The following is a 27,270-nucleotide window of genomic DNA, read 5'->3' as shown; positions in this document are numbered from 1 at the left end:
TTCATAATCATGTTGTGTGACCTGAAACCCCCTAGGTTTGGGGCTTAGTTTGTATATTAGAGTTGTCTGTCTTCAAAATACCAAAGAACATCTCCTTTCCCTGATGTTTTTAAATGTCATTGTAGCATTATGGTGTGTAAGTGATTTGTATCTTTGAACATAGTGCTGGAGAAGGATGGGCAGTCCTATGAGCAGTGTTAGGATTTCCCTGCTCTCAGCTTTCCCCAGTGCATGGTGTGCAAGTTATGGGCTGCCATCTCCAACCCACCAAGACAGGGAGCAAAGATCCAAGTAGTGTCTCTTCTTGTTCCTTGCGGATCTGCATGGCAAATCGAGGCGGCTCTGTAAAGTCAACAGAGAAGATGTTAGAGCAAGAATGAGGGTTGGCTTCTCTAAATACTCTACTGTATTTAAAAACTTTATGGCAGCAATTCAAGATTTTATGTAGACAATCAGTGGTGAACCTTTAATACATGTGGTAAGATCTGTCTTGTGTTAGACTCAAAGAACAGTGTAGAAATAAGTTCTTCTTATCTAAAGGAAAGCATTTGCTACCCTTGTTACTGATGGGTGGTATGCTAATTTTAAGTAACCCACTGAATTGGCATGAGTAGGATAAATGGAGAAGTGTTAACTTTGAGGCACTCATGGTCAGGTGTTAAATACGGCATTGTGCATTCTTGATTTTGTTGTTTCCAAAATTCTTAAAAAACCCTTTGGATCTGAACAGCTTGGGATACTTCTATTAAGTTACAACAGGGATTTTGATGTTCTGGGAAAACATTTTTAACTGCCAGGATAATATTTGTTCATTTCTCTTAGCAGTATGTGCTTCCTTTGGCTTTGCTTTTGCATTTTAGGCTAATGTCTTCAGTACTTTGATTTTAGCTTCCTGGTGCCAGTAGAATAGACTTGTGCTGAAGTACTTCCCTCTGATATAAGTGGGCCCTGAATCATGTTTGAAAGCCATGTCTTTGTTCATACAAAATTGCCTCTCGTCCCCAAGCTGGACATTGGGTCTTGACATTGGGTCATTTGCACAATGAAAGGCGCAGAGACAGCTTCGCTCTTCCTTGAAGTATCTGGCTCTGAATGCTTTGGCTTTAGGCTGATGATGTCCAAGCATCAGCCAAGTTTGAGCATGTTTTTGATGTTCTTTCCTGGCAGACAGTGACACCTTCATACTTTCAGGATTGTTTTTCAGAGATACGTTTCTAGTCCTAATGGTTCAGCTGGTGCTTTAAAAAAATTGATATATATCCAAAATCTATGAGAAACTACTTATCTGATGAGGAGGGACTGGAGTTTGAATCAAATTGGTGAAATTTTGAGATCAAGATATGCTTTCATTGAAAATATTCTCTTAATTCTTGCTTTAAGCATAATTTTTGCCATGGAACAGCTGTAAAAACACAAAGTAAAATTGCCCTAAGCTAAAGATTTATTGACTTTGCTTTTTTTCTTTCCTCCCCTTCTAAAACAATCTGCAGTACGTTGTGAAGTCGGGTAGCTGTGTTTGCACTCAAAAGTGTTTGGCAATGCTTAACTGGCTGTAGTGGATTTGATACAGAGTGGTGTTCAAACCAAGCATGGCTTTGTGTGGAAGGCAGGAGCACAGCAACAGACAATTACTAATGGGTTTTGTATATGATGCAACAGGAGTAGGGTCAGGGAAGCTGTGGCACAGAGCAGAGGAGCTGTAAGCGTATGTGCTGTTTGATATTTCAGTCTGCTGGGGGGGGGGGGGGGCGGGTTGGACCATAAACATCTCTCCCTGTTTCCCTTTTTGTGTTTTGCTCCGTAGCAAGGCAGATGGAAACTTCCAGTGTTATTTGAAGTTTCTCTGTACAGACGAGTAACTGCAATTAGGGCAGAACACCTTCCTTCCCACGGGGTAACCTATAGTAGATTTCTCATGTCCCTGTGTGACCAGAAATACAGAGAAAGATTAACAAACACTTTCCTGCTGTAAAACGTTCCCCCAGGTTAAAATAGATAGGAAAGTTCAGTGTGGCTGATTAGTTCTAATTCCTCCACCCCCCACCCCGCCCCAAGCAAATAAATAAAGGTTGCTGTTAAATTCACCTCATTCTCTATTAAGCCTCCCTGGTCTTAAACTGTCTAACTCAAGTCATGTTTTTAGTGTTGGTAGTGGGAAGCATTATATTGAGAAAAAAACCATTTTTGTAGAACAATTTTAAAAATATATGGAAACATAGTATTTAGCGATCAGTAAAATGATTTGTGTTGCAAGACATCAGAATAAAGGAGTTATGAATGTTGTGTATCTGCCGTGAAGGTACCTGCCTTCAGTTCCTGCATAACCACTTTGTGCTTAATCATGAAAGGATCTGTCTACATTGGCAGTGCTGGGGAATTTAGCACATGCTCTAATGTCTAGTTTATGTAAGGATTCCTACATATTTCAAATACCTGGTAACTGTGCTTATGTGTTTTGGGGGAAAAAGTGGAGGGAGGTGCTTGAGTAATGTTGTACAGTTGGTAATAAAACATTTACACATCTATCTTTTCTTACTGAGTCAGATTTGAGATATAGGTGCCCTTAAGGCCTTACTTTCCATAGTCCCTGGGGAAATTTCTCCACCTGGATTGTTAGCACTGGTGTTCAAAGTGCCAGCTGCAATCTAGTATTCGGTCATGTAAAAGATAACTAGCATGGTAGATGCATCTACAGGAATCATGGGACATCCAGGAATTAGGAGGAGGGAAGTTCCTCTGGCTAGTTGTTGGTTTACTTGCAGGTCAAGTCTTTTTTTTAAATTATGGATGGTTAAGTGAAGAAAAGATTTCGAGTGAGTGCCAAGCTATTTCTCCTTGAAAGACTAGTCAACAGATTGTTTAAGAACTTATAAAAAGTAGGAATTAGCAGCTTGGCAGCCTAAGTTGTTACGGGCTTTGAATAGCGTGTGCTTGGGAGCATTTTTCCTTTGCCTTGTCAGGACAGCTACATTTTACAATGGTCATTATGCTCCTGGCAGGGTTTGCAAACACATCCAGTTACATTTGGCTCGACTCCTGTTGCTGCGGTGTTTTGTTTTTCCAAAGTGCCTTTAGCTGCAATTCAACACCTTTTATCAATTTGGCTTTACTGCAGCATGGAAACAAGAAACGTTTCATAGAAAGTTACTGTCTAGACCCTGACTGTTGTTACTTATGTATTTCATCACGTAAGTTTTTGTGTGTTTTTGAGTAAAAAGAGGACTTCTTTCTGAACTTACCTAATGCCCTGAAATATGTGCAGTTAGAAGTTTGGTGAAGTTGTGATACGTCAGTACGTTTCAATGAAAATCACAAAGTGTTCATGGCTAGGGATACCTTTCATGCACTTCCTGTTCAGCTCTTAAAAACAATTAATATTGAGGTGTTCTGTTTCAACTCCTTTCTCATTGTAAAAGCTCTGGTTTTTTAAAATTTTTTTGTGCCTTGAAAACTGCACTCTTCATTTTAAATGAACTTAAGAATTCGTTTAAGAGAGGTTGAAACAAAAGGCTAAAATTTTCATTTGTTTTCTTTTTCTCTGTTCCATTTCTTTCCAGACTCCCTGCACTTCTGAAGATTTGAGGCAGAGAGGCACAGAAGCTGAGGGAGGTTATAAAGTGGAGGTTTGGGGATTAGATGTAAGTACAGCCATCCCATCTACAGGGATACAAGAAGGGTGCCACTGTTAGCTCTTTCAAAAGCTTGCTGTTGAATCCAAAAGAAATCTCTTGAAAACCTTCAAAGACCCATTCAGACTAAATGTAGTGTGTGGTTTTAGGTTCATGCTCTTTCAAGAGCTTCAACCTACATCACCAAGGACAGATGAAAAGAATATGTGGAGAAGTGAAAGGAAGAATAACAGGCATCTCACTGCAGCCAGCTGCACTCTGGCTTGGTGCTATCTCTTACTATTACAAAAACAGTGTGTGGCATCCTTGGTTGTGGAGGAGGGTTGCATTCTTGGTGTTTCTAGCTGAGGATGTGCATGTTGAATGATTAAAAGAACAATTTGGGAAAGATGTTGCGTATGTGACTTCAGTGTTGTGCAGTGTTGAGGTCGTTGTGGTTGATGTGTCTCTGGTGTGAGGATGGTAATAGCCTTCTTAACTCGAGTAGAAGTTGTGTAACTTAGTGCTTCAGAGCTTCTTTTTACAGTGAAGATAAAAGATATACACTGTGGTTAATGAAGGAATAGTGATGATAAGAAAAAAGTACTATCAGACACTGTTTTAACAGCTGTGGTTTCTGTGATAAAGGCATATCCCTTCACATAAAACAAACTGCAGTTTGGGGATTAAGCCTGTTTTGAATACAAATTTATGTTTAAATTCTGACAGGAAGCTTTTGTCTATCTCCCTGAAGCTGTGTGAAATCCTTTGAGGGAAAAGGGAGGAAGTGCTTAGAAAACCATTTCTGATATTAAATGGCTTCTGAAAAGCTAGACTCATCAAACCCTGAATTTGGGGTTTGGGGCTTAGTGTTCACAGGGTGTATTGAGGAGCAGCTGATTCCAGAGTGCCAGAGGCCAGCTGAACTGGAGTACCCTTTGTGCTCAGGCACCACTTCTGGTCCCCATTCCCCTGCTGAAGGAGAGGCTCGTGGGGTGCTGAGGGCTGACTGCTCCCTACGCCCACTGGCACTGCTGCAGCCCCCTGTGGAGTTCCCTGGCCAGTGTACTGTGAAGCTGAATAAATTCCAGTGGTAGCCAAGCTTGTAATCAATTAGGCACAAGGTGAAAAGAGCAAGGAAGAAAACCAGAAGTTGATAGCTGGGTGTGAAATATCACCAGGGCTTCATTAAGGGACATACAATTGACAGCTACTCAGCATCTTCATCCCTGTGTGTGCAAGGTGAGCCAAGGCTTCCATCACAGGTCCTGCAAAGGCTGACTTGGTTGTATCTCTACATCTAAACATCCTTCACACATTTGAGGATGCCCTCTGCTTCTAAAATAGTGGGTTTTGAATCTCTGCTCTCTCTGGTGCGGATGTTTACCTCCTCCTTGCCCACAAGAGCCTCTAGTCTAAACATTTAGTCTAAACCTGATTTATTCAGATCCTCTAACTTTGTATTTAAGTGCTATGAACAATTTTATACAGTGTTCTGAGAAGTTGTAAACTCCTGTCATAGTTTGTACTCAGCGCACTTTTTTTTTTTAATTGGAAGAAGATAAATCCAAGGAGCATGAATTCGTGTTTAGAAATTCTCTTGCTGTGCTCAGTGTGAGAGGGGAACCCAAAATCTGGAGAGAAAAGCTGTTGTTATGGCAGCAGAAATAATTTTTAATTGAGACTTGCTATTCAGATGCTGCTTTCATGTTTCCTATTTCAATCTTTAAAGAGGTCTGCGTGTTATATGATGAAATAAATGACTTTTTAATAAGCATATAACTAGTATCTCCCAAAACTCTGTAATTTAGGCACTTACGTGAATAATAGCACATGATATATAATAGTATGTTGCCTTCAATTTTCCAAACTCTATTAGAAAGGGCAATGATGCACAAATGTATAACTTCATTAGATCTTTATATTTAGTACTTTGCAGCCAACTTTATGCAGATATCTTTATTTGTATTGCAGTGCAATTGAATCACTGGCATAATCTTCCGAGCACTTAGGCTGCCCAATTATTATTGCAGTGAGTCTGCAGAGATTAATGAATACAGCAACTTCTCTAGGTTTTAATTTTCTTTCCATTGAACAAAGTGTGCTGGAAGGAACAATTGAGAAAAAGTAATCTGGTTTTGACTTACTGGGTTAGCCTATGGCTTCTGTCTGAATGGAGGCATTGGCTCTTAGCATCTGCAAAAGAGAGCTGCCTCGTGGCTAGGGCTTTCCTCTGAGATGTTGGGCTCTGACATCTTCATGCAAGGGTGTTAGTGATTCCAGTTTGCTCCACTTTAACTATAGCAGGGTTGCTGTGTAAGGGGGACTTTCACTCCAGTAATGGAGAGAGCAAATTCCACACTGTTTCTGGAGAGGACTAACAAAGCTCCTCAGTGGAGTGTATTTGTGCTGGGACTCCTTGGGCACCTTGAGTCCTTGCAGTGGTTGGGATTTCAGGAAAGCCAAAATGTTCTCATTTTAGAGTGCTTTCCCCCTCCATTTTTCTCCACCTTTTTTTTTTTTCTTTTGCCTTCCCTTCTTCTAGTGTGCCGCCCACAGTGAAATGTTGTATGCAGTGATGTGAACAATTTACCACAGAAATCACCTATATTTTCCCATTGGTTTCTTGCTTGTGTTTGCATCACTTTGCTTTTTGCTTCATTATAGCTGAAGCATAGATTTTGTGCTCAGACTGTACATGACACTTCCTTATCTTTCTTTTGCAAGTGCTTGTTCTTTATTTCAGACTGTGTAAAGGTCCAGACACCAAAATGACATCCTGAAAATACCAAAAGGCCTCTGGCTATTCTGGAAGAATTGAAATTGAATTCCTATTTTCATCAGGGCACCTTTAATCATAGGCTTATGTGATGAGCAACTCCACTGTATGTTTGAGTACAGATAACTGTTGGGAACTGGTCTCTTGATACATGCACTGCTCCCTTCAAGTCTTTATTTTGCTTTTATCTTAAGTGGTCACCTTCAATATGAAGGTGAAGCTCATAGATCTGGACAAGCCATCTTTTTCTACAAGCTGTTACCTGAAGTGAAGTGATTGGTCTCCCAGAGAGTAAAATCTACCAGAGCCCAAAGGTGGATGTAGAGCAGAGCAGCAAGTAGTGAAATGTGGTTTTTATGTCTGGAGTTGATGAGTTTGAATGGTGGAGGATTTTCAGTTGCATTTTATTCGGTGATGGCCATCAAATTTTCCAACCAGGCAGACTTGTTAAGTGTTGGTATTTCACTCGTCTGTGGGAGCAGGAAGGAAAATAGGAAGAAAATTACAAGCTGCATGTCTGTTAGTATTTTACAGTGATTGTGTGTGTATGCAGCTCCATCCTTGGCATGGCACTCCTGTAGCTCCATTACTGAATATTCCATCCCTCATGGGATTTACCAATCCCATGGTGGATAGTTGGGTGGTAACTGTTGAGCTTTCACCCAAGTATGGAGCTTTCCTCATGTATGAGGACTTAATCTCATAATACTGATATCAGGAGAGTGAGAGAATCTGGACCTCATCTTCTGTTTGAGAAGAGATGATGTCTGGGCCTTTAGTAGGGAGAGAAAGTGAATGGTCTTGTGCAGACTAAAAAGGTTACTTTTCCTGGGACCATGTCTTGGGACAAAGGGACTTTTTTGAAAGAAGACCCTGAGGAGAAGATAGGATTTGGATGACATAGAAGAGGTTACCCTCTGGAGGAGGTAACATCCTGGAAAAGCAATGACTTGGACAACATTACAAGTTACCTTCCTAGAATAGAAAGGAAGATGATGTAACAAATATTGATGGTCTCCAAGGACCACTTAATTAACTCTGAACACCAAAAAAATGTAATCACAGTTTTTTGGCTAACAGAGTGGCAGAAAAAGGCATCAAACTTATTTTTTCATCTGGAAAGAAATTCATCTGATGTTATTTTGAGGGCAGCAAGACATTTTAATCTTGGGGATACTCAGGGATACTGATTTATCTAAGCTTCGAGCTAAAACGTTTTTTTCTCTGAGTAAATAGATCTTTGCTTATGCTAAATATATGCTTCCTGAGATTAATGGGTTGAAGAGTCTTCAGTAGCACAGGCAGTACGGAGAAGATCATTAAGAAATGTGTACGTTCCCAGATGCTGAGTATGCAATTTCTAAAACAATTTAAATTTTGCACAATTTATGGAAGGGGTTCATGTGTGTGTGTTACGTGTGGAACAACAAGAAGAGGAGGGGAACTCTGTGGCTGGGCTAGATGTCTGCCAAATCTCCAGATGGAAAATGATAGGTCTAAGATCAGAAAGTATTCAAAGGAGAGCTATTTATCCTTCTTGAGAAGAGTAGCCAGCTCTGCAGAAGTTAAGCATTTCTCTGAGTTACCCTTGTATACTGTTCATGTAGAGCTGTCCTTCCGTCTTGCATGGGAATCAGTGTGCAGGGCCTTTTGATATTCTGCCTAGTTGTCTTTGTGTATCTTGTATCTTTTGGTCTCTTGGCACTGTTTGGTTGGTGCTCCCTTGTTTTCCCAAGCAGGTTGGCTTTGTGTGAGTGGTAGCTAGGAAAGGCAAGAGAGGGCATTATAGGGCAGGTAGAATTATGGAGTCATTGGATGTTTTGGATTGGATAGGAAGAGAATTTTAAAGATCATCTGGTCCAAAAACCCTGCTGCTGTGGGCAGCCCCATCCAATCAGACCTCGAACATTTATTTACAGGGATGGAGTATCTACAACTTTTCTGGGCAATCTGTTCCAGTGCCTCATCACCCTCATCATAAAAATATTTTGCTTATGTCCGATCTAAATCTACCCTTTCTCACTTACAAATCTGGTCCAGTTTCAGCAGATACTACTGCTCCTGTGTAGAACTCCTTTTGTCTGGTACCAGAGCCACACCTACTTTGGAATGAGCTCTGTCTGTGCCAGACAGATAGAGTGGTGCTGTTTGAGACTGGGGGAGATTGTCAGGATGGATCAGACCCTGTGTCCCTCTATTTTCAATACCTTGTCCGCGTCTTAGTGCTGTATGTTTCCAGAGGAAAAAGTAGAAGCATCTCTAGTTTTATGGGTATCTCTCCCACTGTTGTTTTATCACGATCTGTAGCGATTAGAAGGAGACCTGTGCCTTTAAGGTTGTTGATAAAGGAATCTTAGTAATAAACCTGGAGTAGATGGGATAATTCTCCTGATCCCCACATGAAATGTTCCATACTTGACTTCCATGACTTCCTTGCAGAATTAGTTTTTGTATTGATATACACTCACACTCTTTTGCATATGCAAGCAGAAACTGCCAGGCTTCCTTTTCCTAATGGTTTTCTGTCTTATCATACTTGGGGGTATTTCAGCAGATTTGGATTGTTCGAGAAGACGGTGTATTTTGAGGGTTTTTCCACTCACAGAGCCAGACTTGTTATGTTTTTATCAAAGAGGTAACCTTGTCTGGCTTAGCAGCACCTTTTGAAGTGACTAGCACAGCATGTTATAATGAAGGCATCTGCACTAGTGTCCTCTAGAAGACATTAATTAGACTAACATTAATCTTCATCTCAGTTCTGTTTACACAAAACTAATTTGAGGTTCTGCTTTTTAAACTGTGGCTCTATCTTGAACCTTTTGCTGAGCTGTTTCAAGTCCCTTTCTAGATGTCATAATTAATGGTTTGGTTAAAAATCCTGTGAGGTTTTATAGCTAGCTTAAAAGCTTGCATTTAGTGCACATTTGTTGATACTCAGATCTACTGGTGTTTTATTTCTTGTCTATTCATGTCACTTATTTGTCTCTGCAGACTCTTCATGGTCCTGTCAGATGCTGCTTTACATCAGAAACTGTAATTTTCTGAGTTTCCTACCTTTTATCTCTCTCTGCTGCAGCCTTCCTTTCAATTCATTGCATTGTGAGATACTTCAAAAGACAAGGATGTGGGAGATAGGATGCCACTCTTTGCTCTTGTGCACACTGAACCCTTGTAGTGACCCTTGCAATTGGTCTCCCAGCCAGGGCCTGGTATGTGTGCATCTCACCACCTGCCCATCGCCTGGTTATCTTGGCAAACCCATGCTGCCTGGGGAGGTGCATGTGGCAGTCCTTGCTTCCTCCTTGGCTGGGTGGGCAATGCAAAGCACACTTCATTTAGAATACATCAGGAGCTACTGACTGACAGACCTGCTCTCAGACACCGCCGTGCCTGTTATGGTTGGCCATGTTACTTTGGAGAAAGTTCATGTTTCTGTGGGAGTTACTAGTGGTATCCACACAGCAAGCAGTCCAGTATGGGTTCTTTTTGCATTGAATTAATTTTGTAAGACACATCCACATTGACACTGCTATGTGTAGTGCATTAGTTCAAAGAATGGAGAGCAGTTTGGGTGGATAAGGTAGCCTTGCCTTGGTAACTACAGCTATTTAAGAATTAGGAAGAAAAAATTATTTTGGCTGAAATTACTTGAAGTGTTTTCTTCTTTGGCCAGTAAATGTCAATTGCTTTAGAGGCATTAAAATCTTGGATCTTGTCCAGCTGTTTTTGTTCTTTTCCCCCTCCTTATTTAGCTTTGTGCCAAGAAACATATAATCTCTAATGACTCAAGCATGAGAACTCAATTTTCTTTTTTTTTTTTTTAGTCCATATTTTATGTACACATGTACATCCTGTTAACTTTTAAATAGCAACTTTTTGGAATTAAAGCTGAGTAGTAATGATGAAACTCTGTGCTTGATTCCATGGTGTAAAAACTTAGAGTAGTTCAAATTTGTGGAGAAGGGGTCCCACATTCAGTGAAATAAATGGGCAGCTGGCAGATTCTCTTGGTTGCTCTGGACTATGTGAGGAGGGGGCTCAGCCCAGGTTTCCTGATGACTTCCACTATCTCCCATCCAAAATTGATTGTTATGACTTAACTATAAGTATGTGACTAGAAAAGCATAAAATTTGAAATACAGCTTTCCAAGTATTTCTGTATAGTAGTCAAAACTTCTCAGAAGCATTGAAGTGATAGTTCAGTATTTATTTTCAATGGCCCACAATGTCTTATTTTAACTCAAATCCATAGCTCCCGAGGAACTAAAGCTGTATCACTTTATTAAATAAAGCCTCACACCAGAGTCTGTGTATGTGGTGAATTTGATGGTGGTTAGAGTTCAATATGATAACAGCACCCATTCATGTGTTGCTTTGATTTGGCTGCTCATGAACCTTAATTTTCAGAGATACGTATCTCTTCTCTATTCAAATGTTAAAAGAAATCTTGAGGTAGCTTCCAGCAATAAAACTAAACTGACCAGCTTTCCTGTGAAACTTCCAGAACTTCCGGCTTCTGTTCTGGCTTAAAATTTATGGTGTTAAAAAACACACCCTTTCTTCTGTCCTTTCCACAGCTGAGTTTAGCTGGAATGTGAAAGCAAGGAAACATTGTAACAGGAACAAATTACCACTTAAGGAATCATCGTGATAACTTTGAATTCTAATGAAAATGGTCAGAGCTTCGCGTTTCTGGTTTTGTTTTTATAAAAAAGGTGCCTTTATGCCTGCCTATACTTCACACATTAAGATTTTGGTGCATACATATATAGATATATATAGAGAGAGGAAAACATGAGAGTAGGAAAAAAGAAGCAGCTGAATAAAGACAAGTTTTATGTAAAAATTACATAACTTGAGGAACAATTGGAAAATTGGACCAGATAATAGTTTATGTTAGTTTGAGGTAGTGTGTGAATACTGTCTTGGTGTTCCTCAAGATAACTACAGAGATCAAATTGTGTTTTCTAATTGTATTTGAACATTAGCCGATAATTGTGTACACATAGGTGAAATATTTTTCCATCTCTTAATTGGTTTCTGCATATAGTGTGCTGATGATACCCATTATCATAAAATTATTTAGGCTTGAAGAGGACCCCACAATCATCCAGTCCAGCTGTTAACTTAGCGCTGTCAAGTCCACCACCAAACCCTATTTCTAAGAACCAAATCTACAGGTCTTTTAAATGCCTCCAGGGAGAGTGGTTCCATCACTTCTCTGGGCAGCCTGTTCTAATGCTTGACAACCCTTTCAGTGAAGAAATCTTTTCTAATAGCCAATATAAATCTGCCTTGCACAACTTGAGGCTGTTGCCTTGTGTCAAATGACTTGTTTACCTGGGAGAAGAGCCTGACCCCCACCTGGCTGCAACCTCCTTTCAACCTTGGCTCTCTTGTAGAGAGTGAAAAAGCCTCCGTGAGCCTCCTTTTCTCCAGATTAAACAACCACAGTTCCCTCAACCACTCTGTTTAAGACATGTACTCCAGACTTCTTGCTCTCGACTGGACACATTTCAGCATCTCATATGGTTTTTCCTGTAGTGAAGGGCCCCAAACTGATCACAGCACTGGACTTACAGCCTCACCAGTGCTGAGGACAGGACAATGACTGCCCTGTTACTGGTGTGTTTCTAGCCACACTGTTGCTGATACAGGCCAGGATGCCATTGGCCTTCTTGGCCACCTGGGCGCAGCTGGCTCATGTTCAGCTGGCTGTTGACCAGCACCCCCAGGGCCTCTTCCACTGGGCCTTGTTCCAGCAGCTCTGCCCCCAGCCTGTTGTGCTGCAGGGGGTTGTTGTGACCCAGGTGCCCGACCCAGCATTTGGCCATGTTGAACCTCGTCCAGTTGGCCTTGGGCCATTGATCCAGCCCCTCCACTTCCTTCTGCGAAAGCCTTTGTGTCCTCCAATATGCCCACCCAACTTGTGTTGTAAGCAGACTGTCTGCAAATGCGCTTCATCTACTTGTCCAAGTCATTAATGAAGCTCTGGATGCCACTGCTTGTGGCTGGCCATCAGCTGGATGTAACTCATCACCACTCTCTAGGGCCAGCCATCCAGCCAGTTTTCTATCTGAAGAACAGTGCACCCATCCAAGCAATGATCACCAGTTTCTTTAGGAGAATGCTGTGGAAAATGGTATCAAAGGCTTTACTAAAATCCAGGCAGACAACATCCACTTCCAGCATCTCTTTAAACACACATCTTACAGACTTACGGTAGGATGTTTCTACCAAATTGTAGCCAACATGCAGCAAAAGCATGGGAAAGTAAGAAAATGAAACCCAAGTTTTAACATCAGTGAAGGAATAAGAAAAGGGTTAAAACAGTGAAATGGTTGTTAGTATTTGATATGTAAATGAGTACAATTCCTCAAGTAGGTTTTATTTGTTGAGCTTAAAGCTTGGAAGCAAGCTGACTTTAGATGGTGGTGTTTATGGCAAGATACAGATGCAATAATGTGGGCAAATTTGCTGTCTTGTTCAGCCAAGCGTTGTTGGAATTTTTCTTGTAGTGAATACTATCGTGATCCCCCCTACCTTCCACACTTAGTTGTTGTAGAAGGATTATCTGCATTGCACATAAATGTGCTGTGGCTATGGAGGAGATGTGAGCTGGTTTCATGCCATCTGGCTCAGGACCAGAAGCAGTGTGCCTGAGCTTGGGCAGCAGTATGCAGCCTTGGCAGTTTGGGCTGGTGCCATCTCAGGGATGGAGCTCTGTGCTTTAGAGTCAGCATTGCTGATGTTCCTAGTATACTCCTGTACAATTGTATTAGTCTCAGTTTTACATCTGCAGGACTGTAGTTAAGAGAAAAGGCTTTATAGCTTAAAGAAAAATAGTCATCACTTGCAACACCCGTCCAGGCATTTTTTCCTTTGCATCTTTACTTTGTGATGTGAATAAAGTTATATCTAAACAACAGTACTTGGACTCTACTGTAATTTTTTTATAGCACTATATCTGAAGGTGTTTAAGCCTTACTGTTTTATAAATTTGCTTTGGGTTTCTGTGGGGAAAATAATGCTGATATATTCATCCAATTTAAGGGATTAAGATGAGGAGGAAGTTAAATGCTGGGAATAATGTGTTGAATTGCAGGAACACAGACAGGGTTGTATGAAAGATGTTAGGAAACAATCTGTTCTCTGTTACAGTTTTAGAGATCTTCAGTGAAAAAGAGGACCTTTGTGTTTTTACACACCCTGAGGAATGCACTCTGGTAGGTGGGGTACCTCTGAATGCTTTTAACAGCCTAATCGGTGCATAAACAAAACCACCCCATAGGCTGCTTTCTTAGTGGAAGGACTGTGCTTGTGTGGTATGCATTTCTGGCTAGATTCAAGTAGGGGTTTTTGGGAGGCTTTTTGCATTTTTTGTGGTAACCCTCTGAACAAAATATTTGGAGAACATACCCCTATGGTGTTCCTAGGTCTTTTCATTTGTCAGTGATTTGTTTGAAATCTGTGTTTAGAAGAAAAGTACTTGACTACCTACCTTTTCAAAGTGTACCTTTGACTTATTTCTATGTTCTGCATATTTAATATAAAGAAAATACTACTGCAATATATTCTTAAGGTGCTGTTTGACAACATAAACTGGTAGTGTTGGCAATGATGCCTTTGTAGTGGAACTTCAAGTGTTAGACTGCAGTGCTAGCGGCATGGGTTGCTGTGTAATCTTTTATATTAGAAGCAATTTGATATGCTTGTGATTTCTGCAGAAAGTAAGCAGTCTGTTCTCAAGAATTTTCTTGATTAACTCTCAGATTCTTAATTTTCCAAAAGCTAGCTCTTATCTGATAATAGAAAATAATACCTGACTGTTGAGATTTGTGCTGGGAAAAAAGGAAGGAAGGAAAGCTCCCTGTTCCCCTTTGTGCCTTGGGGTGGTCGGGCACCTCAGGCTTGTGCAGTGTGCTGAGCGTCTCCTCAGCTCTGTGTGCTTCCCTGCTGTTGCTATATTTCCCAACTAACCCTTTCCTAGCAATGGATATATATTTATTTCTAGCTAGCTTATGGTCCTGCGGGCATGCTGGCAGAATTATTTCAAAAAAGTGGAATAGTTATGCTTTAAAGACACCTCAGACTATGCAAGAATCTAAATTTCTGTAATGCTAATATATAACTGTAGTAGCTTTATGATGCCTACCATGGACTTCTAATTTTTTTAGTTGCTTTTTTCTTAGAAGTCAGTGCAGATAGAGAGGGACTATTGCTGCCATCTGATTCCTCTTTCCTTGGGAAACTGAACAGTTACATATGACCTTAAAATCCAAACACTTACTAGAGGACAATGCAGCAAAATGTTCTTATGTCATTCCTTATGAATACCTGTGTTCACGTTGGGCTTTGTTTGTTGTTGTGGGCATATTTGGGGATATTGAGGGGGGTTTAGTCCTAGCCTGGGTTTTCTGTGGTTATTTTAATTTCACTTTACTTTCTTCTGTCTTTCTGTTTTGCTTATTTACTTAGAGGCTGAACATTTGAAATCTGGGTCAGCCAAACTGTATAGATGTACTGCCCTTTCATTGTACCTGGATACTAGAGATACTTTTCCAGGAAAGTTTTGTGTCCTTTATTATGTAGAGCCACAGGAACTGCACAGGGATTTTTTGATGTGTTTCTGTATCCTAAGAACTGGTTATCAGTGGCATATGAACTTCCATGTTAAAGGGAGTATTGAGAGGTTCACAGATCAGGTTGTTGGATTACTTGGTTGAACAGAAGGAACATGAGCTTGATCAAAACAAATTAAAAAGCTAGATAAAATACGCTGCAAACAGAAGAAAAGAGAGTTGTTTTAAATAACTTAGTCCTTTCAGAAACATTTAGAGGAGAAGCCATCTTCTTCTAAGTATTTTGCTCTGCATTGGCTACGTTTCCTTCAGTATCAGCCCCTGTGGATTACAGTGCTACCTGCCAGCATGGCAGAACCTCAAGGTGGCCAGGATGATGGCTGGGCCACTCTGTCCGCTTTTTCTGTTTCTGGTTTGGTGGTTTGGTTTTTTTTGTTTGTTTGTTTTGGTGTGGGTTTTGTTTTAATGCATGTTACAGTGCTTTATCTTATGGCGATCTCTTTGTTTTGGGCTTCCGATCTGTGGAGAAGAAATATCATGGATTTGTTGAGTTTTTCCTCCATCACTCCTGGTGTTCAAAAGCAAGTGCCCTTGTATAGGAGCACCACTGCAGTATTGTGAGTAGTAGGGAGGCTGGCTTGTAACTGAATGAACCAAAAGGGACTGGGGTTTGTCCCCACATGTTTGGAACATGTGTGTATGATGGTGAACTGCTAAAGACACTTTACTGACATGCATGTCATTCAGTTAGTGAAGGAAAGTGTGATGGCAAAGTCTGGAGCAAGGGCTGAATGCAGGGAGATTCCCTTCCAGACTGTTGTGTTGCTGCAGTGGTGACCTTTCTCATGCTGTGACGTTGGAGGCCCAGCAGCCATCTACAGCTGGGTTAAGCTTACTCTGCTTGGGCAGAGTGAGACAGTGTTAACGTGGTTGGACCTGCCCAGTGTACCAAAGCTCAACAGTGTGCTATTTTGGTCGGGTCACACAGAGAGTGATTGGCCTTATCTGTTAGTGGGAAGGATGCTAATGCTCTGGAGGATTCCTGTCATCGTTGTGATGGAAATTGGTCTGTGTTTCCACAAAACAAAGCTTTGATGTTTAAAACAAGAAACAAAGGTGCGAGGTCCCACTGTGCACTCCAAACTACTCTTGATTCTTGTCCTTGGGGCTTTTTTTGCTCTGAAGTGGGGTATCAGCATCTAGAAGCAACTGTTTCCTTCCTTCACTGTGTGGTGGCTGCTGACAGCTTGTGTGTTTTGGATCAAAGTATAAGTAGACATATGGGGGGGGGTGTGTATATATATATATATCTATATATATATCTATATATATATCTTTCTTAAAAAAAAGCCCCAAAACACTTCTGGGTGCTGCTCTCAGTTCTTGATCTACCTGCTACTCCTGGTGTTTCTCAGCTCCAACAGGGACAGTCTGGGTCTAGTCATCAAACATGGGATGAATAGAGATGGTCCTGTCATGGTGTGTTTTGTGAGGATGCAATAGCAAAGGACAGAGAGTCAGGCTGGGAATCACTTGGTAAATACAAAAAAGAATTAGCTGGCTGCAGTAACTACCTCCCTAGACGTTAGTCAGCCTGCAGCGTGGTGAGTACAGGAGGTGCATTTTTAAGCTAGTGTAACCAAGCAGAGGAGATGTTGAATGCAGGGAGATGCTTCAGAGTGGCTTCTCTGGAGAGAATGTGCTAAAATGTGCCACCTAAATGGTGAGTTGTGGTTCTTTAAAACATGACATTGAGTCACCAGTGTGCCCTGGCAGCCAGGAGGCTCAGCTGTGTCCTGGGGTGTAATAGGCACAGCATCACCAGCCAGGCAAGAGAGGGGATTGTCCCGCTCTGCTCTGCACTGGGGCAGCCTCGCCTTGAGTGCTGTGTCAATTGTGACAGTGTAAGAAGGATATAAAGCTATTAGAGATAGTACAAAGAAAGGCAATGAAGATGGTGAAGTGTCTAAAGGGGAAGCCATGTGAGGACCAGCTAAGGTCATCTGGTTTGTTCTTGGAGGAGACTGAGGTCTACAGCTTCCTCACATGGGGAAGCAGAGGAATAGGTGCTGAACCCTTTTCTCTTGTGATCAGCAGTGGGGCCTGAGGGAATGACATCAAGCTGTACCAGGGGATGTTTAGATGGGATATTAGGAGGTTCTTCACCCAGAGGGTGCTTGAGCATTGGAACAGGCTCCCCAGAGAAGTGGTCACATCACCAAGCCTGTCAGAGTTCAAGAAATGTTCAGATAATGCTCTCAGACACATGGTGTGATTGTTGCAGTTTTCCTGTGCAGAGCCAGGAGCTGGACTTTGACGATCCTTGTGGCTTTCTTCCAACTCAGGATATTCTATGATTATATGACTTACTTGACTTAACATGTGCAGAGTGAGGAAATATTTGAGACCTTTGCAGTGTGCTTTGCAGAACACAGTAGGAGATACTTCAGCATAGCTCATGCTAAGAAGTTTCCCAGGAAAGATATTCTGTGAAGAGTGTTTTCTTTGGAGGCTTGGTGTGGAGATGCAGAGATGAACATGCTGCAGTTATTGTTGGCAAGGAGCCTGCCTCTGACTGACACATCTCTTAGTAGGCACTTGTGACTTCTCCCTTTTTAAACTGGTTACTTGCATTACATAGGACCATGAGGAAGATGAAGTACTCTGTTTTCCTTCAGTGATGTTGAAATTAATCGGATTAATTAGATCAAAGGAGGGATGTAAGCCACAGGTAGAAAATGTGTTCTTGTTCAGCTGTATCTAACAAGCTCTTGTTTTTCAAATTTATTACCCTGTGTAATGGTATGCTTTACTAGTCTGGAGTAATTTTAGTGAAACTGAGCGCTCATTCACTGGCTTCTGCATCCCAGTGAAACTCAGTGCTTTGAAGGTACTTTCTGTTTCACAGAACTTCTGTTCTCTTTAATTTTTTTGACTATGGGCTACCGTTTCTGTTCCATGGTCTTGCCATAAAGTGGTATGTTAAAACAGGATGCCTTTGTTTGTGCTCAGGCACCACCGTTTTGGGGGTGGGAGAAGCTGGCGGGAGGGATCAAGTAGCTGGTGCTTACAGGCCCCTGGGGGAACCAGGCTAAATGGTGCCCATTCATGGGACTGTAGTAGTAAAGTGTACCTTCCCCAGTGTTTCCCTGCTGTTTTATTTTGGCTCTGTGAGTTGCCCAAGCTGCAAAGAGTGCCTGGCTCTCTCAGTGCTTTAGGATATTTTGGGTAGTTTGAGTGCCTCTACCATCTTTTCTGTGCTTTCCAAGCAGCAGTGAGGGCATGGAGGTCCTGTGCTGTGGGGCTGCTGATGACATCCCACTTGTCCCATCATAAGCATTGCTGACCCTGTGCTGATCAAGCACTGATGGCAGGTGTCTTTTGTCTTGTGCTAAACAGCTTTGGCAAAAGATGGCTTTTGAGACTGAGTGGTCCTCGTTGGTGACTCCAGGTAGGTGTGGCATGGTTGCTTTGCCTGTCATCTGCTGCTGCCTGATCATCTCTGTGGCTTCTCGGCAGTGGGAAGGGAATGTGGTAGTGGAGGGCTCCTGCTGTGCTGCATTCAGTGACTGCTTTCCTCTAGGCAGTTCTGGGCTGTCTCATGAGTAAACCCTCAGTGTTCTTGCCAGAATGCTGTAGTTCTCAAAGTCCTGTGCAGTTGCACTTGGGAATTTTGTGGATGTATGATAAAACTCAGAGGAGATGGGGACAGGATATCCTCTTTCCTTGATAAAAATAGCCTTTGTCTAGGGAGGAATCATAATTCCCAAAAACTTAAATCAGTGCAGTGAGCAAAAATGGGCTTGGCTGGGAAACACTTTCTCTAGATTTGCTCATGAGCTTCTGGGAGTTAGGAGTGTGGTACCATCTCTGACAACCAAAATACTTGGAAGAGCATGGCCAGATGTGGAATGTGGGAGAGGAATATTCTGTAAAAATCATTTGTCATTGCTAGTGGGTTAATTTCTCTGAGAGTTTTGGAAATTCATCTTGGATATTTGGATCTAAAGGCTAACTGACTAATGTCTGGGGCTGGCATTCTCTTCAGAAATCAACACTAACAAAGGGAAGGAAGTGAATACCTGAGAATACATACAATTCTGATGTTAAAATGTACATACCTTGTATTTTGGGAGAGAGGTAGATTTTTTTTTCCTGCTTTGCAGTTCCTCCTCAAAAGAAATAAATAACACTCATTTTGAGTTCTGATTATTTACAAAACAGAGCAGCTGTGTTGTTTTTCCTGATGTTTTATTATCCCAAAATGTAAGTAGGAGGACTTGATGGCAAAACCCATAACCAGGCAGTGTGGGTGACATGGCTGGTGCTACTCATGCTGGTCCTGTGGTGTTCACAGCAAATACAATTTGCTGTTGGACCAGCCTGGGTATAGTCTGTTCTGGAGGTGTAGGGTAACTGTGGGCTGCAGTACATTGTCTGACTGTTTTTCAAATTAAATTGGTGTGGATTAATAATGAACATGCTTCCTCCCATGTTAACAGTGTGGTACCCCTGCAGCAGGTACTGGTTCTCACAATATATGTGGCCCCTGATTCCTTATGTGACGGAGGGAGAACAAACTTGCCCATTTCCTCTTCAGTGGTTGCATTTTGACAGATAAAATGGTGTAACAGCAGAAATCTAGTTGTGACAAATTTTTGCCTGGTGAGTAATGGATATCAGACTGGTTTTATTACTAAGTTACTTTAAAAAGGATAGCTTAAATGAATGATTTGTTTGTTGCTATGTTAGAGAAGAATTCCACCTCAAGTTAATTACTAAAGACTCAGCTCTACTTGAGTCTGTAAGATGTTTGCTTATTGCTTTTTCCTTCTTGAAAAAAAGGTTGTTGTACTGCTAGTTTGGACTATGGGGAATGAAAAAATTCAAAATACGAACTGCAGTCCTCTTACTTACTGGTTACCATAGAAATCTAAATAAAGAATGCTCTGCAAATAATATAAATATAACACTTTGACAGCTCTTACTTTCTTAAAAAGACAGGCCACTGTTCAGGTTTATGTAGTGACTGATCAGTAAGGGCCACTGCACATATTCTGAATAAGATTGCTGTATAAGTGTTCTGTATATTTGCTAAGTATTCTCAATATCAGAAAACTTTTCTGTTAGTGGTTTTTGATATCAGTTTGTTGTTGAGACTGACCGTGGTAAACGGGACTAGAAAATGATGCTCTGCATTCATAGTGAGAGCTGCAAAACACTTAAGATTTTATGAATTATGAATGAGTTACCTACAGAACTATTCCTATTATTCCAGCAGAAAGGTGACCCAGTGATACGCAGAGCAGCCACCTTAAAGCTATGGACAAAAACTCAGGAAGCAACAAGGTGTCTCATTCTCTCTCTTGGTCTGGCTTCTTCACTTGCCTTGTTGCATAGCCTGAGGGTGGGGAATGGAGGTGAGATGGCTTTTTGGGTGTCTTCGGCCTCTGCAACTGGCGTGGTCTGACTCACAGCAAGTCAGTTTGTGGCTTTATATCTTTTTAGGAGCTGAGATTTTTTGGAGGGTAAAACTATTTCAGGTTTCCTCAACTGTCCTTAGGAACACGTATTATGCATTTCTTCTCTGGTGGGATCTGATGGTATTTTCAGGACTTTTCATTACTTTCAAAGTGAATAATAAGACATTATTATTTTTGAAGAAATCACTCTGGTTGTTCAGTTTTCTTCTGTGTTCACTCATCTTATATAATGTAAATCACTTTCATAGTCCATTGATTTTTTTTTTTTTTTTTAATTTAGGTTTATTTTCCTGGGGCTGCTTAGCTGGTAGTAGTAGCCTCCTTGCAGAAAGATGTCAGAATTTTAAATGAGTTTCCATCTGGTGTTGGTTTTGACTTGGAACAGGAATAAAAATGCTATACATTTTTACAAAGTAGAGGCTTTTTTTTTCTTCTGATAAGTAAAAACAGACTTGAAAAAGCTAAGTGGAAATTTACAGATTTCCAGAGCCAGATCTCTGAGTTATGGCCTTATATCAGTATGCAGCTGAGTGAAACCAAAATCTGCATATGGATGCATGTACAAACTGGAGGGTTTGTGGGCAAATCAGAGCTGGTGGGGCTTCCCAACAGCTCTCTCAGCAATGTAACTGTACAGCTGAGATGCTGTGCTCTTGGAAATTTCTAAATTAGATCTGCTAGTCTTCTGTAATTAATCCAAATACAGTTCCCATGCCTACATTGCGTTCTGGACTGGATCATTCTGTGCACTGCTTCTTTGGATGATGGCATTCCAACAGGTACCTTAAAATCCTGGTGCAGGTTTGGAGAAAACTGGGCAGCAATTCTGGATGGGGAAGTTAGTGTCACTTTCTTGAATTTTTCTTCCCCCTGCCTTTCTCACCATTCCTGCTTCTCACCTGGCCCCAGCAACTGTGGCTGGGTGAGGTGGTTGGTGTTTGTCTGGGTGTGTGCTGAGGCTTTTATAGGACTTGGTTTTGTGGCATTTGTCCGAACACGTGGGTCCTGTTTTAATGAATGGGATGATGCTCCATGAGAGCAAGGTTTGGAGGGTCTGCTCTTCTTTCTCAGTGACTCTCACTGTTCGGTGACATTGGTGCTTGTCTGTTGCTATCCTTCAGCTCTGTGCTCTGCATGCTGCAGAAATGACCATGGGAGGCGCTTCACCTTTGTGCTACTCTAATGTGAGCAATGTGCCCAGCTTGAGGTGCCTCCACAGGGAAATCACATCACCTCCTATGCAGGACTGGTGCCTGAATGAACCTCTGAAAATGAGGGGGAGTAATACAGGCATCATTCACCATGGCTGAGACCATTTCCTTTTGACGTCAAAAGTATCTGGGGGACATATTTATTATTTAATAGGCATTTTTTTGATGTTTCAAGTCTTTTTTCTTGATGTCCTGCCAAAAAAGAAATAGTTATTTCAGTGGCAATTTTACAAAACCTTTGTGATAAGAAGCTGACCTGAACTCAAAGGGATTTTTTGATGGATCTGCAATTTTTCTCTTTTTGTATGTGTGTGTGTGTCCCACTTTCTAAAAACCCTGTTCAGCAATTCTAGTGAGTATTGGCTGTGGTTTTAGATGCTTGCAAAAACAGTAGATGGTGGAATTTTAGCTAAGCAATTATTTCCTTAGATTCATGCTAATATGGCATTGCATTTCTTTTCCTGTAGTAACTCATCAAAAATGAAGAGAGTTCTCACTAAGGCGTAATATGATAAAGAAAAGGAGAATTTACGCACAACACTAAAATTGTGTTGTACCTAAGTTACCCAAGTAATTATAATTTAGTGCACAAATATAATATGTAGCTTGAAGTACACTTAATTGCATTTGAAACAATTTCAGCTGCAAACTAATAGTATGCTTTTTTTGATTTCTGGTTTATATATGGTGTCTGACAACTTGTAGCTATTATCTCTGCTGTGTCCCCTTTTCAAAGGAAGAGAGATTCACTGAACAGCACAGAATTCCTAGACTGAAGTTTGGAAAATAAGGTGAAAATTTTAAAAGTCTCCAGCTTCTGGCTTCAATGAGGGCAGGGAAGGTCAATGTGTTACTCAGCAGTACTCACAAGCCATATCCAAGTACACAGGACATGCCTTAGCATGGTGTTGAATGGGGAGGTGGAGTTATGCTGCTTTCAGAGAAACAAAACTTCTTCTTTCTGTATTTATTTTTTAATTGCCACAGCTTGGAGTGTAAAGTGAAATCACCCAGCTTTGCAGCCTTGCAGCTGTATGTGATCCATTCAGTTTGGAGCACTGCTGAAAAAAGAACTACAGCTGTTTGGGTACACTGGGAGAAGAGTTCTTATTAAACTGAAGAGCATCTTTTAGCCAAATGGATTTGAGTAAAATGAAAATTAGTATTACAGCTGAGCCAGTGAGTTACTGTTGGAAGAGGTAATCCTTATTCTTTCATTTGTTCTGTGGGATTTTTTTTTCCCCCACATGTTGTATAATGTAGCTCCACCCTCTTGTTTCAGATAGTGCTGTGGTTTGATTTTATATATCACTAAGTGTGAGTTAAATACACTGCCTGGATTCATCCTACTCCCTGTGGAGGCTCCTTGAAAAGGTGCCAGACCAGGCACAGAAGATCAGGAGGTGTGAGAGAAAAAGTTCCCCTGAGCTTCCCATGGTCTGGGAGATTCAGGGTGGGCTGAGTCCACCAGGTGAGTGTGAGCCCTGCTGAAGAGAAGCAGTCTGGAAATCTAAACTGAAGCATTTCTAATTAAACGGGAGAAGGACCTTTTTGTTGCAGAGGAGCAAAACCTGGGTAGTTCTGTTGTTTCACAGGGCATAGTGATGTTGGATTTTTGGGTGCATTGGGTTGTATTTTTTCAGAAACATCAAGAGTTTCTTGCAGTAGGGAAGAGATCTATCTTGCTAGGTGGAATTACCCAAATTGAAGATAGACATGAAATGCAGTATTGGACAATTCTTTCCATCTTCATAGAAGGTAAAAATGCCACTTTCTGGTCTTGAATCCTTAATATCTTGCTGTGTGTATCACCACTGCTGTTGTTTCTGCTCTGTGCCTCAGTCAGATATTGCTTGTTTTATGCCTATGATGTGGATGTGAATTCCCAGAGGTGTTAGTCTTCTGGGTGTCCTTTCAGGTGTGATGAGGAAGCAGCTGATCCCTGCTGCATGCTCCCAAGAGACAGTGCTGTGAGAAATTGCCTCTTGCCTCTACAGAACCTCCAGCAGCAAAGTGGTTACTGAGCCTATTTTACTCACCCTGTGTTCTTCTGACAAAGTAAATACACACTAATTATCCTGTTGTGATTACATGGTGCAATTTCCTTGTTCATTATGTGCCACTGCCAGCTTTAGGACCTTTGACACTAGTTTGGCCTTGCGTTTTGCAGACATCAGACATCTGTCAGAAAAGAAAAGTCTGCAAAGCATGAATGGACCTTGAGGAATAAATGTTTCTAATACCTCCCCAGCACAAGCATCAACAGTATAAAGCTTCCGTGCTGTGGAAGACTGCTGCAGCTGGTGTGGGGGTTAAGTCAGTCATCACACTGACAGCCCATCTGATAGCTGGGCCTGGAAGTGGGATACTGCAGCCGCAGCATCTCTGGAGAGAACAAGATGTGCACGTCTTTTGCTTTCTTCATGAAAGATTTATCCTTTCACAGAACTTTGTATCAGTGTTAGATGCTTTTGAAAAGCCTGTACAAGTAGATAGTTGTTTAACTATCAACAAGCCTCTTGATTGTTTTTTAGTAATTGTAGGTGTTGTGTAGGGATTGGGTTATTCCTGTAAGACCAAGCAACTTCTGCAGCTGCTAAGGGGCAAGTGTGATTCATGGCACCTTAAAAATTGATCAGTCTTGAGCTGCTTTTGCTGTTTCTTAATCTAAACCAAGAAGTTGACTTAGTTTGCTGCACATTTGCTCACAACTCAACCAGTGTGGTATTATGAGTGAAGATTAAACCTGCCCTGTTTCTTGCTGAGGGAAATTGCTCCTTTAGATTGCTGTGTTGAGCACTAGTGAGCTGGTGTAGTGATTTCTTGAAAGACTATCTCTGACCCCTACATGGTCCAGTCACTGGCTCAGATATATATACATTATCTTGTATTTTGTAAATTGTTCAGCCTCAGATTTATTGTTGTTCAGAGATGCAATCCACCAAAGAGAGCAACTAAAGGGATTGCTTTAAAAGAAATGCACTGAGGTCAGGACCATTTATAGACCTTTGGGTTTTCTGTGAGTTAAGATTTATCCTAATATTAGCTTTGGGCTTCACTTAAACAGAGGTATTTATTATTTGCTTATTCGTATCCCTTGGAATGTTGAAGTTATACAATAGATTCGTCCTGTTATAAGCTAGCATAAATTGCTGCTTCGTTTATCACTTAAAACAAGCAATCTTTATATAGGTACTTTTTGTTTTGTTGTAAAGGGCCTGAAATGGAGGAAAACATAAGAGCTAGCTAAGGTTTACTGGTAGTTGTGTGTACTTGCATATTATCTTTTGTCAGTGGCTCTGGATATGTTTTGCAGACTTTCAGCAAGCCTCTACTGTCATGGAAATTGAGAGTTAAGAATACTAGAAGGTGCTAAATGGCAGCAGTAGGTGACAGTAGGTTCTTCACTCAATTTACCTGCCTAGTGTGGGGCGGTTTGGCTGAATTCCTGAACATCTGTCTTACCTTGCAGGGGCTGTGGCATAAGAATGGTTAGTCTTAAATCTCCCCTGTCCTGTTGAGAAGGTCAGTGATAGAAGAGCTTTGGTGTGTACCTGGTGTCCAGCCAATGTCAGTCCTACCTAGAGACCTGACTTTGGAACAAAATATGCTAATTTTAGGGAAAAGAGGATTGTAATTTTCTTTAAAAGTTATCCCTTCAGAAGTATTTTTGTTCTTTTTAATGTCAGCAATGATCCGTCTCAAAATTAGTGAAGAGAGGAGGTGGTTTGGGGTAATGTTTTATTACCTGATAGCCTCTCCATTTTTGAGACGTGTAAGTAATTACAAATAAGACATCAGAGCATATGCTGAAACTAGGCCAATGGCAGAATTCAAATTATTTAAAAGTGTTCTTTACCAAGGGAGGAAGTGGACAAGGAAATGACCTTGGCAAGGAAATGCTGTCTCCGGTCTGGGTCACTGTCCGATTCACCTGAGAAGAGTAAACATGCTGGATGACTTGGGTAACACTTATTTCCTCTCTTGGGGTCTGTTTTATTTAAGCCATCATAATAGAGATCTTTACTTAGCTTATACAAAGCACAGTCTCTTTCCTGGTTGTCAGGAATTACAGAATTGGCTCAGTTACTACAACACTGTAGTCAGATAACCTGGTCTGCCATAACTTAGCTACTCCATTCTCTTAAGTTTGGAGGCTGTGGTTTTGCTGACTGTACCAGTGACATCAGAATTGTGTTAAATTTAAGCATAACTCCTCATGTGCCTGTAAGTTAACCAACAAGATGTAGTAATCTAATGGTCTTCTGCCAGTCAACAACCTCTGCAGTGTGATTTTTGCATTCTGGTATCCCTAATTTATCTTCTGGAGTAGTATTTCATTGCGTATAATAGTTTTAAAAGTATTCTCTGTATTCTCTGCTGCTTTAATACAGTGATCTTGCAAATCTCCTTTTTTTTTTTTTTTTTTTTTTTTTGTTAAGTAGAGATAGGTTTGACTTTTTATTTCTTTTAGGAGACTATCTTTAAGATAGTTCACAAACTGCTTGTTGGAAGTACAGGCAGAAACAAGATAAGTTGAAAAGATGATTGGTAATAAATATGCCAGGAGATCAGATGGCAGATGATGACTGGCATTGACGAGATTTTTAAGGCATCCTCTCAAGTCAGGTTTTTAAACAGATATCTGTCTTGGCATATTATATGGAAAATTATTTTAAGAAATTATTTATTTGTACATTGATTTCTCCAAAGATTTTATGACTACCTGGCTAAATGGGAATGTAATTGAAGAGGAATGCAAAAAACCCACTGGTCTTAATTATGAATATCGGATACAGAATGCTAGCTCCACTGATTTCATTTGGAACAGTTTTTGCCTGCTAGTTACTGCTATGAACAAGGTTTTCCCCACAGTTACACCAAAGCATTCTTCATTCATTTAAGGTTATGCCTAAATTATTGTGACTGAAAGTACCTTTGTGGCAGAACACTTCCCACAGAAGTGTTCAACACAGAACATTTTCTTAACTTCAGCTGGCTTTGAACTACAATATTGGTGCTTTTCAAGCTGTATCTTTATTTCTACTCTAATACAATTGCAACTGTTGCATGAACTGTTTAATTTGCAGGAGCATTGTCATCTCTATCAGATAAATGCTTCTCTGACCAGGTATCCAGCATATGGGGACTTGTGTGATGTTTCTCCAAGTGAAACCTGGTGGCTGCTTGTTGTACTCTGTCTCCTGCAACTGGTGAAGCTCCCGGGACTTCTGCGTATTGCCTAGCCTGGGTGATGTTTCTGACATAAGGTGTTTCTTTTAAAATGCCTCCTGCTGTGGCAGCAATGTTAGAGACTTCTAGATCCTTGGAGAGAGTTTTTGCATGACCGATACTGGGATCACCCTTCCCTTTCTTTCCCAGGTCACAAGGAGCAGGTCTGTCCCTGTGCCAGCTATTCACCCTCCTTCAGAGAATGAGAGTGATTTATTTGACTGTACTGAAATTAAATCAGAATTTGTGGATTTCTGTAAGCTTCTGATGTTACCCCAGTTAAATGTATTTTTTTTCACCCTTCTATTTTTAAACAATACTGAAAAAGAATGGACAGGGAAGAGTTGAGCACACTGTGTACATGTGTCATCTAAA

At 41.0% G+C, this 27,270-nt stretch overlaps 1 protein-coding gene across 9 annotated transcripts in view; it reads left to right on the top strand.

Annotated features, from left to right (window-relative positions):
• APBB2 (amyloid beta precursor protein binding family B member 2) overlaps window positions 1-27,270 on the top strand; it is a 161,645-nt gene that overhangs the window by 14,071 nt on the left and 120,304 nt on the right. For 7 of the 9 annotated variants that reach the window (XM_083861495.1, XM_083861498.1, XM_083861501.1 and 4 more), the window contains exon 2: window positions 3,558-3,638. The exons of the other annotated variants lie outside the window; for them this stretch is intronic. The gene's annotated coding sequence lies outside the window, so the exon portion shown is untranslated. The remainder of the gene's footprint in view (window positions 1-3,557; window positions 3,639-27,270) is intronic. 9 annotated transcript variants of the gene reach the window in all.

Source organism: Zosterops lateralis (assembly GCF_965231275.1).
Source record: "Zosterops lateralis genome assembly, chromosome: 5".
Classification (NCBI taxonomy): domain Eukaryota; kingdom Metazoa; phylum Chordata; class Aves; order Passeriformes; family Zosteropidae; genus Zosterops; species Zosterops lateralis.
Note: the sequence above shows the minus strand (reverse complement) of the source record. Positions and strands in the feature narration are given on the sequence as shown.